The following is a 16,154-nucleotide window of genomic DNA, read 5'->3' on the forward strand; positions in this document are numbered from 1 at the left end:
CCACTTTTTGCCCCTTTGCCACCCTCCACACTGTCTGCCCCCTACTTCCACAATCAGTCCCTTCACCATTGTCCATGTCCGTGGGTCTTTAATATATATTCGTTGACTAATCCCTTCACCTTCTTTTAATCGGTTCCCTCCTCCCCCCTCACCTCTTTACAGTTGTCAGTCTGTTCCGTGATTCTATGCCTCTGATTCTATTTTATTCATTAGTTTATTTTCATTAGATTCCTCTTATAAGTGAGATCATATGGTGTTTGTCTTTCACCAACTGGCTTATTTCATTTGGTTTAATATTCTCCATTTTCATCCATGCTGTCGCAAAAAGGTAGGAATTCCTTCTTTTCTTTCCTGCTGCATAGTATTCCATTGTGTAGATGTACAGTTTTTCTATCCACTCATCGACTGATGGGCATTTAGGCTGTTTCCAAATCTTGGCTATTGCAAATAGTGCTACCATGAATATGGGAGTGCATAAATTCTTTTGAATTTGTGTTTTGGGATTCTTGAGTGTATTTCCAGCAGTGAAATTGCTGGGTCAATAGGCAGTTCCATTTTTGTGTTTTGAGGAAATTCCATACTGTTCTCCACAGTGATAGTTTCAGACTCATTCCCACCAACAGTGCACTAGGGTTCCCTTATCGCCACATCCTCGCCAGCACTTGTTGTATGTTTATTAATGATGGCCATTTTGGCAGGTGTGAGGTGATATCTTATTGTGGTTTTAATTTGCGTCTCTGATGGCAAGTGACATTGAACATTTTTTCATATGTCTTTGGGAGAAGTGTCTATTCAGGTCCTTTGCCCATTAAAAATATATTTTATTTGTTTATTTTTAGAGAGAGGGGAAGGGAGGGAGAAGAAGAGGAAGAGAAACATCAATGTGCGGTTGCCTCTTGCATGCCCCCAACTGGGGACCCAGCCCGCAACCCAGGCATGTGCCCTGACTGGGAATTAAACTGGTGACCCTTTGGTTCTCAGGCCGGCACTCAATGTACTGAGCCACATCAGCAAGGACACCTTTCCCCATATTTTAATTGGATTATTTGACTTCTTGGTGTTGAGTCGTGAAAGTTCTTTATATATTTTGGAGATTAAACCCTTGACTGATCTATAGGACAAAAATGTTCTCTCACATGGTTCCCTTTTCATTTTGATGATGGTTTCTTTAGCTGTGCAGAAGGTTTTTAATTAGATGTAGTCTCATTTGTTTATTTTTTCCTTCATTTCCCTTACCCTAGGAGATATATCGGCAAAAAATTGTTACATGAATATTCTGACATTTTACTGCTTATGTTTTCTGCTAGGATATTTGTGGAACCACACTTAAATTTAAGGCTTTTATCTATTTTGAGTTTATTCCGGTGTATGGTGTAAGATAGTGATCTAGTTTCATTTTTTTTTTTTTTTGCATGTACCAGTCCCAACACCATTTATTGAAGAAACTGTCTTTATTCAGTTGTATGCTCTTGCCTCCTTTGTCAAATATTATTTGACCAGAAAGATGAAGGTTTATTTCTGAGCTCACTATTCTGTTCCATTGATCTATGTGTTTGTTCTTATACCAGTACCAGACTATTTTGATTACAGTGGCCTTGTAATATAATTTGATATCACATATTGTGATCCCTCCAACTTTGTGTTCTTTCTCAAGATTGCTTAGGCTATTTGGGGTCTGTTTTGGTTCTATATAGATTTTTGTAATATATTTTTAGATCTATGAAATATGCCATTGGTATCTTAATAGGAATTGCATAGAATCTCTAGATTGCTTTGGGTAGTTTGAACATTTTAATGCTATTAATTCTTCCAATCCATGAACACGGTATATGCTTCCACTTATTTTATCTTTTTCAATTTCTTTTTTCAGTGTCCTATAGTTTTCTGTGTACAGATCTTTTACCTCCTTGGATAAATTTATTCCTAGGTACTTTATTATTACTTATTGTTCTTTTGTTGCAATAGTAAATGGGATTGTTTTATTAGTTTCTGTTTCTGATAGCTCATTAGTAGTGTATAAAAATGCCATTGATTTCTGAATATTGACTTTGTATCCTGCTTTGCCAAATTCACATACTAGGTCGAGAAGTTTTTTGGTGGAGCCCATACAGGATTTTTTTATGTACAGTATCATGTTGTCTGTGAAAAATAACAGTTTACTTCCTCTTTTCCAATTTGGATGTCTTTTATTTCTTGTCTGATTATTGTGGCTAGAACTTTTGAGTACTACATTGAATAAGTGTGGTGAAAGTGGATACACCCTCTTGTTTCTGGCAGTAGGTTTTTTTTTATATGGCCTTTATTATGTAGAGGTACGCTCTCTCTGTTCCCACTTTGCTGAGTGTTTTTTTATTTTTTTAATCACAAATGGATGCTCGATCTTATCAAATGCTTTTTCTGCATCTATTGATATGATCATGTGGTTTTTGTCTTTCATTTTGTTTATGTGATGTATTGCATTTATTGATTTGGAGATATTGTACCATCCTTGCATCCTTGGAATAAATCCCACTTGATCATGGTGTATGGTCTTTTTTGTGTATTTCTGGATCTGGTTTGCTAATACTTTGTTGAGGATGTTAGCTTCTATGTTCATCAGGGATATTGGCCAGTAATTTTCTTTCTTTGTTGTGTTTTACCGGCTTTGGAATTAGGATAATGCTGGCCTCGTAAAAAGAATTTGAAAATCTTCCCTTTTCTTGAATTTTTCGGACTAGTTTGAGAAGAACATGTGTTATTTCTTCTTTGAATATTTGGTAAAATTCGCATGTGAAGCCACCTTGTCCATGGCTTTTGCGTGTCAGGAGTTTTTTGATTATTGCTTCGATTTCACTAGTTGTTATCAGTCTATTCAGGTTTTCTGCTTTTCCTGTCTTAGTAGCGTGGCCTAATGTAGAAAAGGTACCTGTAAATTGTGTGGGGTGGAGCCTTAGGTAGTTACCAGGGTGGGGCAGCCCTCTGCACCACTTTGTGGCTGTGTTTGGGGACAGGGCTTGGAGAGGAGACAATGTTGCCTGGTTTCTGGAGGTTTTCCCAGCCCTTGCCCCATTTCCAGTCACTTCTCCCACTTCTCATATGCAGCTGGTGCCCTTCCAGCGCCCGGGTGCTGAATCTGAGCGTGGGTGAGTTTGTGTATGTTCTAAGTTTGTGCGGGCCCTTTAAATGGAGTCTCCTGAAAATCTGGCAGTTTCTTCTATGATCGCAGCCCCCACTGGTTTTTGCAGCCAGAAGTTATGGGAATTTATCTTCCTGGTGCTGGCAGCCTGGGGTCTGCGTGCTGGCCTGGGGCTGGGATCACCTGCTCCCAAGGCATCAGTCCTGATTTTTATCCACCACACGTGACTGTGGGACTGCCCGTTCCCACCACCACTCCCTCTGCACGCCACACTGCATCTCTGTGTCGCTTCACTCATCACCATGACTCTTCCCCTCCTACCCATCTGGATGAACGGTTTCTTTAAATCCTTGGTTGTTAGATTTCCATACATCTGACTTTCTGATGGTTCTGGGTGTTATTTGTTTTGAGGTCTAGTTGTAATTCTTTCTGTGGTTTCACAAGGAGGCGAAACGTGTGTTTCTATGCCGCCTTCTTGACCGGAAGTCTCTGCTCTGATATTGGTTATTTCCTTCCTTCTGCTCACCCTGCGCTTTTGTTGTTGTTGTTTTTCTAGCTCTTTTAGGTGTTAGGTTAGGTTGTTTGAGATTTTTCTATCCTCTTCAGGTAGTTATGTAAATGCTATGAGCTTCCCTCTTAGGACTGTTTTTGCTGTGTCCCATAGGTTTTGGGTTGTGTGTTCATTTTAATTTTTTTCTAGGAACTCTTTGATTTCGTACTTGATCTCATTGTTAACCCATTCATTATTTAATAACATGTTATTTAGCTTCCATGTATTTGAATGTTTTTGAATTTTTTTCTTGAGGTTGATTTCTAGTTTCAAGCCATTGTGATCCAATAAACTGTTTGCTCTAACTTCAGTTTTCTTGAATTTGTTAAGGCTTATTTTGTGTCCTACAATGTGGTCTATTTTTTAGACTGTTCCATGTGCATTTGAAAAGAATGTATATTCTGCTTCTTTGGGATGAAATATTCTGTAAATGTCAATTAAATCCGTTTGATCTAGTGTGTTGTTTAAAGCTGCCATATTCTTATAGATTATTTGTCTGAAAGATCTGACCATTGTTGACAGTGGGGTGTTAGAATCACCTACAATGACTGTATTGCTCTCAATCTCTTTCTTAGAGTTTTTGAAGATTTTCTTTGTATAATTAGGATCTCCTAAATATGTAAGGGTTATATCCTCTTGTTAGACTGATCCCTTAAGTAATATGTAATGACCATTTTTGACTCTTGTTATAGTCTTTGTTTTAAAGTCTATTTTGTCTGATAAAAGCTTTATTGTCACCTCCATTTTCATGGAGTATGTTTTTGCATCCCTTCACTTTCAACTTGTGTAAATCTTTTGTTCTGAGGTGGGTCTTTTGTAGACAGCATATATGTGGGTCATGTTTTCAGCTGCCCTGTGTATTTTGATTGGATTATTTAATCCACTTACATTTGAGGTTATTATTGATAGGTATTTATTCATTGCCATTTTTCCCTTTGTACCTGTATTCCTTTCTCCTTCTATTTGTCCCTGTTTTAAAAGCAGTTCCTTTAGCATCTCTTCCAATGCTGTTTTGGTGGAAATGTGCTCCTTTATCTTTTTTTTTTTTTTTTCAATCTGGGAAGCTCTTTATTTCACCTTTCATTTTAAACGAGGGCCTTGCTTGATACAATAGTCTTGGATACAGATTCTTGCTTTTCATTATTTGAAATATTCATGCCAGTCTCTTCTGTGGAGAAATCAGCTGACAGCCTTATTGGACCTGCCTTGTAGGTATTTTAACTATGCTCTCTTGCCGCCTTTAAAATTCTCTCTTTGTCTTTAAACTTTGCCATTTTAATTGTGATGTATATTGATGTGGACCTCTTTGTGTTCCTCTTGATTAGGACTCTGTGCTTCCTGAACCTAGGTGACTCTACCTCACTAAATTAGGGGTGTTTTCTCTCATTATTTCTTGAAACAGGCTTTTACCCCTTGTTCCTTTCCTCTTCTTCTGGTATCCCTATGATGTGAATATTGTTACTTCTCATGTTGTTTCAAAGCTCTCTTAGACTATCCTTGTTCTTTTTAAGTCTTTTTTTATTTTGTTGCTCTGATTGGGTGTTTTTTCCACCTTGTTTCCAAATCACTGATTCAATCCTCTGCTTTGTCTGGCCTGTTTTTAATTTCTTCTAGTGTATTCTTTAAGATATTGCATTCTTCATTTCCAATTAGTTCTTATTCATATCTTCTATGTCCTTTATCATGGTGGTGTAGTTCTCATTAAGTTACTCTAGCATCTTTATAGCCGTTAATTTGAATTCTGTGTCTGGTAATTTGCTTGCCTCAATTTCATTTAGCTGTTTTTCTGGGAATTCTTCCTTTTCTTTTGTTTGGATGTTGTGTCTTTGTCTCCCCATTTTAGTTGTCTCTTTTTGTTTGTTTCTATGTATTAGATAGATCTGCTTTGACTCCCTGTGTTGTGGCATGGCCTTATCTGGTAGGAGTTCTGTGAGACCCAGCGGTGTAGTCCCCTTGATCTCCTGATCTGAGTGTTCTAGGAATGCCTTTGGTGTGAGTTATGTGGATTCTCCTGTTGTATTTGGGTCCTGAATGTGGTTGGCTTGTTCCCTCCTAGCTGGCTGACTGAGAGGCTCAGCCCCCACCATATCTTGTATGCTGTTGTACAGATGCTGGCAGAACAAAGCAAAAGAACACAAAAAAATGAAACTGAAACAAGCAAACCCCTCAATAACAGCAATATCAACCTCAAAAGACCAGAAAATAATAAAACTGGAAAGAGAAATGGAATCTTACAGAAAAGGGGGAAAAAAGAAAGAGGATAAAATCAAAGGACAGAAAGATGACTATGGGAGGAGAAAAAGGAAGAGAGCTAATATGAATAATGGTATTGAAAGAGGAAAACAGGAAAAAGGGATAAATAAAGAGAAAGAATAACAAAAATAAGAAAAGGAAAAAAGTAAGGAACAATGAGGTAGTCAAAGGTAAGAGTAATATAAGATATATGAAAGAAAAATAGAGCAATAAAAAGAAAAAAAAAAAGAAAACTGCTATGAAAAAGAAAAAATATTGATAATGAAAAAGAGTGAAGTGGAATTTGTCTCGCAGTTTAGTGCTTGCCCGAAGTGTCCTCCCTTTAAATATGGCTTTGATGTTGGCTGAGGCAAGTGCTATCCACACCTAGCTCTCAGCAGCTTGTTCAAAGCTATAAGTGATCCACAGTTTGTGGCTGACTCCTCTGGGCTTTGCTGTTCCCAGAATGGGCCCAGATGCTCTGCAAAGCTGAATTTTATCAGCATTGGGTCCAGGGGTGTGTCAGCAAATGACTCAAGTCACCGCAGGACCTGCTTCTGCCTGTCTGCCTGCCGGCCTGCTTTCAGTTTTAGACTAGTCACAAATTAGACTGTTTCTGGAAGGGCTTCTGGTGGAATCAGGGTGATGGGACTCCTGGATCTCCCATGGCAGGTGTCTTAGACTTCAGGGAAGATGGAGGGTGTGTTCTCGGGCCCCTGAGCCACTAGTCTGTGTCTGTCGGTGATTTTTTCCCTGTACTCTGCAGGGTGGGGTTTCTAGAGCCCTGTACTCTGCTGGAAACCAGGACGGCGTTTCTATGGCTCTCCCATGAGGGTTAGTGCCAGTCTGTTTCCTGGGAAAGTGTATGGTATGGCTGCACCCTATAGCCTGCCTCTGACAGTCTTTGTATGTTGCTGTCTTCTCAGCAGGGGTTAAGATGCAGAATGGGAGAAAAGAAAGAAGAAAAGAAAAAAAAAAAAAAAACGACACAAAACAAGACAAAAAAACAGAACTGAAGAAAAGAAAACGAAAAGGAAAAATGTTGCCAGGTAGTGTGAGCAGGATTCCAAAGGGTGGGGCAAGCAATATCCCACAGGGTAAGGTAATTCCTTTTCTCTTGGGAGGGACTTGCTCTTCTTGAGAAAGGTGGCTGCTGTGGATTCCAGGTATATTCCAGCACAGAAAACCTCATGGCTACTCTCCCACCTCTCTCCCCAATGCCTCCCACTCCAAACTCTACTTGTGCGACTCCAGTCCATGCCACCCTACCTTAAAGGCTGGGCCCAAAGGTGAGTGGTTGCAAACGCAAAACCTGTGCTTTGGCTCCTTTAAGAATTAAGAAAATAAAAATAGTGGCTTTGGTTCCAGCAGGTCTTGTCTCTCCCCAGTAGAGACATATCCCATGGACTTTCACCGCAGGGTGCTACATGATCTGCTGATCTTGGCACTAGCGCTCTGTTCTTGGGAGCTAGGTTTGGGGTCCTGGCCTCTCTCCTTTCAAGGGGAAGCTCCCACAGACACATCACAGCCTTGGCCCCAGCCCCTTTAACGACCTCGCCCTTCCTACCGGTTGTGGTGTGTCTTTTTTTCCATCTTTGTTTAAAAGTCTCTTTTTCTGGCAGTCTTTGGTTTATTTTGAGTATCTAGTCCTTTCTTTACTTTTATTTCCAATTTGGTTCTAGGAGGAGGGGCACAATATATCCTCCTGCTCTGCCACTATCTTGTGTCCCCCCCCCTTTGAAGTCCTTTTTTTAAAAAAAAGATTTTATTTATTTATTTTTAGAGAGAGGGTAAGGGAGGGAAAAATGAGAAGGAGAGAGACTTTAATGTAAGAGAGAAACATTGATTGGTTGCCTCTTGAATGCGTCCCAACCAGGAACTGAACCCACAACCCAGGCATGTGCCCTGACCAGGAATTGAACTGGTGACCTTTAGCATTGTGGAACAATGCCCAACCAACTGAGCCATACCGTTCAGGGCTAGACAGATTCATTCTTCCGTCCTTCCTTCCTTCCTTCTCTCTTTCTTTTTTTCTAAATTTTATTTTATTTATTTTTAGAGAGAGGGGAAGGGAAGGAGCAAAAGAGGGAGAGAAATGTCAGTTGGTTGCTTCTCATACCCACCCCAAATGGGCACTGAACCTGCAACCCAGGGCTAGACAGATTATTTCTTAACCTGGCCCTCTGCAACACTTTACTCCTCCCCGCTCTCACTGTCCCCCAGGAAATTTCAGTTGGTTGTAAATTCTTAAAACATTCTGACTACACCTGTACTCACTCTTATCTGGAACAACACAAAAACCTGTTATGTAAACTTGTTTTTGCAGATTGCTGGGGTCACAGGCCTCAAGTTCACACATACAGGTTAGCCTTGTAAAATTGTACCCCATTTATTCAGCTATCAGGTTCACTCTCCCCTGGTTGAGAATGCTGCTCAATCTCTTATTCACAGAGGTAAAATCTACATCCTTGGACCTGACCTTCCAGATTTCAGAACCTTCAGCCTTGGCCCTAAAGCCTCCCTTGGTCCTACAATCATTGTTTTGTGGCTCTTCCAAAAGAGGGGGCAGGGGTAGGGTAAAAGGAACTAGCTTCTTTTTAAAGTTTGCATGCTCAGTCCTTTCAATCAAGGGTGGGCCTTTGTTCCTGTGCTTTTCCTATTTAGATAAAATTGCTTTGACTTTTCAGAGCAGAGATAGCAAAAGGACTGGTAATAAGAGAGAAGTTCTAGGTCATATTGGTTGTCTGAAGAAATCTGTTCTTGATACCAATGACAACCATCCTCATTGCAAAATAAGCATTGCCTCCCAAGTTTTCTGAAACTCCTGAGGCAGCACATGAAGTAGAAAGGCAGTAGAAAGAGGATCAGTGCTAGACCTCAAGGGCATCAAGCTAAAATCTTGGCTTTGCCACATTGAGCCTTAGGCACCTGACATCACTGCTTTTATTTATTTATTTATTTATTTGTAGAGAGAAGGGAAAGGAGAAAGAGAGGGAAAGGATCATCACTGTGTGGTTGCCTCTCACACACCCCTAACTGGGGACCTGACGTGCAACCTAGTCATAGGCCCTGACTGGGAATCGAACCAGCGACACTTGGTTCGCAGGCCGATGCTCAATCCACTGAGCCACAGCAGCCAGGATTATTATTATTATTTTTATCCTCACCCAAAGACATGTTTTTCATTGCTTTTTAAAAAAAATTGTGTTTATTTCTTAGAGAGAGGGAAAGGAGGGAGAAAGAGAGGGAGAGAAACAACTAATGTGCAAGAGAAACATTGATCAGTTGTCTCTTGCATGCCTCCAACTAGGGACCTGGCCTGCATCCTAGTTATGTGCTCTGCCTGGGAATCGAACCTTTTGGTTCACAGGCCCGTGCTCAATCCACTGAGCCACACTAGTCAGGGCTTACCACTTTTTAGAGAGGAAGGGGGAGAGAGAAACATCATGTGCGAGAGAAACATCAATTGGTTGTCTAGGTATGTGCCCTCACCTGGAATCAAACCCACAACCTTTTGGTTACAAGACAATACTCCAGCCAACTAAGTCATACCAGCCAGGGCATGATGTCACTGCTTTTAATTGTTTAAAAAAGTTTTCACCTGAGGATATATTCATTGATTTTCAAGAGAGAACAAGAGAAACATCAATTTGAGAGAGAAACATAAATTGGTTGCGTCCTGCACATGCCCCAATTAGGGATCAAACCCACAACCTACATGTATACCATGACTTGGATTTGAACTCATAAACTTTGCTCCAACCGAGCCACCCGGCCAGAGCATATGTCACTGCTTTTAATCTGTTTCACCTACACACCCTCCAGCTTTAAGGACCTGGCGTATAGCAGATCATAAATAGATGGGAATTGATGTAGGTGTAGAAATCACCTGAGAGAGATGGAGATAGGAAGTGTGGGGCTGCCAAACTGGCCTTGTGCAAGTTATTTCACTGATTTCTTACTCTGTCAGTAAAATGAAGAAAAGAATCCTTGTCTTACCTACCTTTATAGGGTTTTCTGTGTAAGAAAAGGCAAGGGCTTGGCCCCTGTGGCAGATATGGGCAGAGATTCCACAAGTTGCAGAAGGCCTTTAGCACCTTGCCAGGTCCCCATCGCAACTCAGGGTGTTAATCTGTCTCTTTTCCTCACTTTTGTCTCTTTCTCTCTCTCTCTCTCTCTCTCTCTCTCTCTCTCTCTCTCTCTCTCTCTCTCTCTCTCTTTAAATCCTCACCCTAGGGTATGTTTTTATTGATTTTTAGAGAGAGAGGAAGGGGGAGAGAGACATCAATGTGAGAGAGAAACATTGACCAGTTGCCGCCCCAACAGGAAATTGAACCTGTATCCCATGTATGTGCCCTGATTGGGAATCAAACTCTCAGCCTTTTGGTGTATGGGACAATGCTCCAACCAACTGAGCCATCTGGCCATGGCTCATCTCTCTTGTCTTTATCTTACATTGGTCTTTGTGTAGTGCTAGGCTAGGCCTGTGGTAGGCTTTTGCTGAATCCTGATGCTGAATGGTTTTCTTTAAGTGCTTTGTGCATGAGGAAATCAGAGTTGAGTAGTAGTAGGGCAGCCCTTGCTCCCACTTGTACCAAATCTTCTGTTTACACTGTTGTTCTCATATATTGTTCCACTTGATCCTGTCAGTGGCCCTTGAGAGAGACCCCCCACTTTACAGAGGGGTAAATGAAGGTCTGTGTGTGGCAAGTTTGAAACAGCCTAAGCCTTCTGCTCCTACTTGGGTGCTTTTTCCTCATTGCTGAATTATGCTTCCTACCACTACTAACACATGCGCGCACACACACACACACACACATAACACAGGCACAAAAACTGGTTTGGAACCAGTTTAATATGCAGGCCATCATATATTACTTGCATTTTACATTATGATTAGGAGTATCATATGAACATCCTAAGGCCAGGTGCTTATTAAATCCTTATTAATTCAGACTGATTGGGAGAAATGGTGCATATGGTCAGTGCAAACAAAAGAACAAGCCCATTATCTAGAATGGCCTATGACCTGCTTTATTGGACATGTAACAGCAGAAACTGAGCAAGTGCTATTTGATAGAGGGCCTCTAACCTGCTTTGATGAATTAATAAATAAGGACCATTTGTCATTGATAGCTTCTATCTCTGTACAATTGCAGATATATCTGCCTGTAATTTTACTTGCACTACTTTGCCTTGTAAACCTCCCTTTCCTGGATTAGAAAAGGGCAAATTTAATCCTGGGTGAGGCATGTGCGCATCATCAGCTCTTAGATGTTTTCGCACATGTTCATGATTTAGGTGAGATCATCTCAGCTATGAAGTGTGACTAAAAATAATATGGCTAACTTAAAAAAAAACCCAAAAAACCTAGAACTTAAATGTGCAAATAGGTGCTATCCCTTTCAAAGTAGTCTCCTTGAGAAATTATATGCATATTTCCCAAATTTTTAATCAGTTGTGACAGTTCCTACTCAAAATCTTCAGAACCTGTAGCTCTTTCTTTTGACAAGTTTTATGGGGTGGATTTGATGGCTGATAACAGGAGCCTATCACAGTGTTTGCAGGTCCAAAATGAGTTCTGAATATAAAATTACAATTTTGGTTTGCTGTAGGCCAGGGGGGCTTGCCCAAGGACCCTGAGGGCAATCGCAGTATCTTTTGGGCAGTGACAGATTGTTGGTGTAGGTCTGCTGCCTCCTGAGGTGACTACTCTTGAAGTGGACAAGGTTCATCTTTATTTGAGAGGACTAAAAAGTTGGTCTCCCTCCTAGCTGATGGTCATTATTTCTCTTTGCATCAGTTATCTTGTCTGTGACATGATGTTGGAGTATGTTGTCTTTAAAGGATTCATCATTCACTGAAAAACATTCCTTGTAATTTTAAGCCAGGTAATCCCTCCCCCTGCCATTTTTATGCCGAAGAGGTATTAAAATCAGATATTTTAAAAATTAAAATATTCTATTTACATTTTCTAATAGAAACTTTAAATTTTGGGGGGGGGGGTTGTTTAAATTTACTTTTGGGTTTTAATTCTGTAATGGGTACACATATAGTGGGTGATTGATTTCATGATGAAAAAAATGGATCATAGTAATCCAAATAAACTTCATTTTGCCAGGTGTAAACTTTTACTGTTTATCATGTTTACAATATAAATGAAATACCTAGAAAAAATTAATTTTATTACTGAAATCACAAAGTGAATAGCTCAATATAAACTCTGACTCTACAGTTTTCTTTGGGTTATTTTCTCCAGAATAAGCCCTTGACAAGTATTGACTGAATGATTGAACAAATGAGAAAGAGTGAAGGAAAAACGACATTTGAGCAGGAAAGGGTGTCAGTGGATTTGGAAGCTGCTTAAAGAGTAGGGTTCATGCAAGAGCTGGAGGTCGCCTGGGCACAGAGTGGGAAATGAATGTGAGCTGAAAAAGGGAAACCTCGTGGGAACTCAGGGGTTCCCCTGCCACTGGGAAGGAGAGTGGTAATGGATGGAAGGCTCTAGTATGTTATATTTTTGAGCAGTTTGCTCTGCATGTGTATACATGTATGTGTACATCAACAGATTATTATTTTGCTTTACATAAGTTGGCCTTACCTGCTTGTTTAATGCAGCAGTCCACCAAGTTTCTTTAAAAAATATTTATTGAGATACAATCCAGATGCCATACATTTCTCTATTTAATGTATACGGTTCAGTGATTTTGTTTGTTTGTTTAATATATTCACAGTTATGCAGCTGTCACCACAATTTCAAGATATTTTCATCACCCCTAAAGGAACCTTGCACCCATTAGTGGTCACTCATATTCTATTCTCTCCCTAGCCCTTGGCAACTACTTTTCTACTATTTGTCTATATAGAGTTGCCTGTTTTGTACATTATGTATAAACTGAGCTACACAATAATATGGGTTTCCTTGTGTCTAGCTTCTCTCACCAGGCATGATGTTTTTAAGGTCTGAATTACTTTTTATCCCTTCCTTGCCCTGCTTCCAGAATAAGCCTTGAAGCTTATTCTGTTGTGCTGTGTTCTGGCTAACGCCTGGGCTCTACCTTCCAGCTCACTGATGTACTTTTCAGTCGTGTCTCTTATTATATTCATTTTAGTTTTTGATTTCTTTTATTTTAACAATTATATTTTTCATTTCCAGGATCTCAAGTTGGTTCTTTTTCATATCAGTAATATTTTTATTCTGAGGATATTATTAATACTTTATTTTTCTCAACTTTTTACTATAAAAAATTTTCAACCATACAGAAAAGTTGAAAGAATAATGCAATGAACCCCCATACTTACTCTACCTAGATTCAACACTTGTTCATATTTTGCTATATTTGCTTTATCTTTCTATGTATGTAATAAAAATATTGAATATTAAGTATTTTCATTTGAAAGTATGTTGCAGAGATTGTGATACTTCACCCCTGGTTATCTATCTCAACATACCACTTTTAAGAATAAGCACAATGCTCTTATCACACCTAAGCAAATCAGTATTTCTATAATAACATCTTCTGTTTAGTCCATTTTTAAATTTCCCCATTTTTTTCCAAACTATGTTCTATAATGTTTTCCTGCTTTGAACCAGAGTTCAGTATGGTTTTAGTTTAGAATAATGGCTCACTTTCTTTTAAATGGCATTGATATTTTTAAAATATTTTATTTATTTATTTTTAGAGAGAGGGGAAGGGAGAGAGAAAGAGGAGAGAAACATTGATGTGAGAGAGAAACATCGATCAGTTGCCTCCCTGACCAGGGATTGAACCCGCAACCCAGATATGTGCCCTGACTGGGAATCGAACTGTTGACCTTGCGGCTTGTGGGATGACGCCCAACCCACTGATCCACACTAAGCGGGGCTGGGTTTATTTTCTTTTATAAAAATCACTTTCTGGATTTATCCCATGGTTTCATTGTGGTATCTTCTCACTTGTTCCTTTATCACTTACATTTCTTGTAAATTAGAGGTTGAGTTTAGAGGCTTGATTAGGCTTGGATGGAATGGTTTTGGTGAGAATGACTCATTGGTAATGTTGTATGCTCCATATGGCACTATAGCAGGCAGCATATGGTGTCAGTTTACCCCACTGGTAGTGATGCCACATTTGATCACTTGGTTAGGGTAATGTCCATCAGATTTTGTCATTCATATTTGTTGTTAAGGGGACTAAATGGTAATGGATAAAAATAAAGATTAAATGGTAAGTGATTAAAAAAAAGATTCCCCTTTACTCTATTAACTTTGTTTCTTGGTGTATCATTTAAGAGCCATAGCCTTGAGCTGGTCATTTCTGTCTGGAGCAGTGGGAAAGCTGATATGAGAATTTTTGTCTTTCTGTTCTACTGTATTATTTAGTTATTATTTTAATTTTATTTTTTTACTGAATTTATTGGTGTGACATTGATTAATAAAATTATACAGGTTTCAGGTGTACCATTCTATAATACATCATCTGCATATTGTATTGTATGTTCATCACCCCAAGTCAAGTCTTCAATCACTGTTTATACCCACTTTACCCTCTTCTACCTTCCGTAACCACCCTTTGCCTCTGGTAATCACTATACTGTTGTCTGTGTCTATGAGATTTTTTGTTTTTGTTTTTATGGGGTTTTCTTTTTTTTCTTAATCCCTTTACCTTCTTTACCCAACCCAGCAACTCCCCCCACCCTACAGCTGTCAGTCTGTTCTCTATCTATGAGTCTGTTTCTGTTTTGTTTGTTAGTTTATTTTGTTCATTAGATTCCACATATGAGTGAAATCAAATGGTGTTTGTCTTTCTGGCTTATTTCACATAGCATATGCTCTCTAGGTCCATCCTTGCTATTGTAAAGGTTAAGATTTCCTTCTTTTTTGGGCCGAGCAGTATTCCATTGTATATCCACTCATCCAGTGATGGACATTGGGCTGCTTTCAAATCTTGGCTATTGTAAATAACACTGCAATAAATATAGGGGTGCACATATACTTTCAGATTAGTGTTTCAGGTTTTTTTGGATATATTCCAATAAGTAGAGTTGCTGGGTCATAAGGCAGTTCCACTTTTAAGATTTTATTTGTTTATTTTTAGAATGAGGGGAAGGGAGGGGAAAAGAGGAGAGAAACATTGATAGGAGAGAGAAACATCAATCAGTTGCCTCTCATACACACCCCAACCAGAGACTGAACCCACAACCCAGGCATGTGCCCGGGCTGGGAATTGAACAAGCGACTTTCGGTTTGCAGAATGATGCCCAACCAATTTAGCCATACCAGTCAGTGCAGTTTTCCTTTCTGAGAGTTTATTCTTGTGTATAAAAACGAAAATGATTTCTGAATATTTATTATATATCTTGCTGTGTTACTGAATTCGTTTTTCAGTTCTAGTAGTTTTTGGTGGAATCTTTAGGCTTCTCTATATACAGTATCATGTCACCTGCAAATAATGACAGTTTTAGTTCTTCCTTTCCAGTCTGGATGCCTTTTATTTCTTCTTCTTGTCTGATTGCTGTGGATGGAACTTCCAGTACTGTGGTGAAAGCGGACATCCCTGTCCTGTTCCAGAGGTTAAGAGAAATGCTTCTAGTTTTTGTCCATTGAGTTCAATGATATTGGCTGTGGGTGTGTCACATATGGCCTTTATTTCATTGTGGTATGTTCCCTTTATTCCCACTTTGCTGAGGGTTTTTGTTTGTTTGTTTTTTAGATTTTATTTATTTTTTTTTAGAGGGCAAAGGAGGGAGAAAGAGAGGAAGAGAAACATCAATAATTGGTTGCCTCTAGCATGCTTCCAACCGGGGACCTGGCCCGCAACCCAGACTCGTGCCCTGACAGGTAATCGGACCAGCGACCCTTTGGTTCAGAGGCTAGCACTCAAACCACCGAGCCACACCGGCCAGGGCTGTTTTTTTTAATCATAAATGGGTGCTGGATTTTATCAAATACTTTTCCTGCAACTATTGATGTGATCATGTATATTTTATCCTTCATTTTGTTTATGTGTTGTATGATGTTTATTGATTTGCAGATAATTGTACCTACCTTCCATCCCTGAAATTAATACCACTTGATCATAGTGTGTGATCTTTTTAATGTGTGCTGGAAGCATGGAGGAAAAAATGAATTCTGCTAGGGTTGGGGACCAGACCTGTGTGTCAGGGAGAGCTTTACTGACCAGGTGAATTTTGAACTGGGGTCCTGAAAATTAGGTAGGAGTTCACCAAAAGGTCAAGATGAATACAGTCTATCCTAGAAAAAAGGAGATAATGACA

At 39.5% G+C, this 16,154-nt stretch overlaps 1 protein-coding gene and 1 long non-coding RNA gene across 12 annotated transcripts in view; both read left to right on the forward strand.

Annotated features, from left to right (window-relative positions):
* The window catches only part of RAB43 (RAB43, member RAS oncogene family), a 78,789-nt gene that overhangs the window by 5,619 nt on the left and 57,016 nt on the right, over positions 1–16,154 (forward strand). The window lies entirely within an intron of this gene.
* On the forward strand, positions 6,913–16,054 carry LOC150003033 (uncharacterized). The gene is made up of 3 exons (XR_016512739.1): positions 6,913–6,946; positions 15,611–15,717; positions 15,911–16,054. It is a non-coding gene; the product is annotated as an uncharacterized LOC150003033 (long non-coding RNA).

Source organism: Furipterus horrens, unplaced genomic scaffold, assembly GCF_987537825.1.
Source record: "Furipterus horrens unplaced genomic scaffold, mFurHor1.1.pri manual_scaffold_8, whole genome shotgun sequence".
Classification (NCBI taxonomy): domain Eukaryota; kingdom Metazoa; phylum Chordata; class Mammalia; order Chiroptera; family Furipteridae; genus Furipterus; species Furipterus horrens.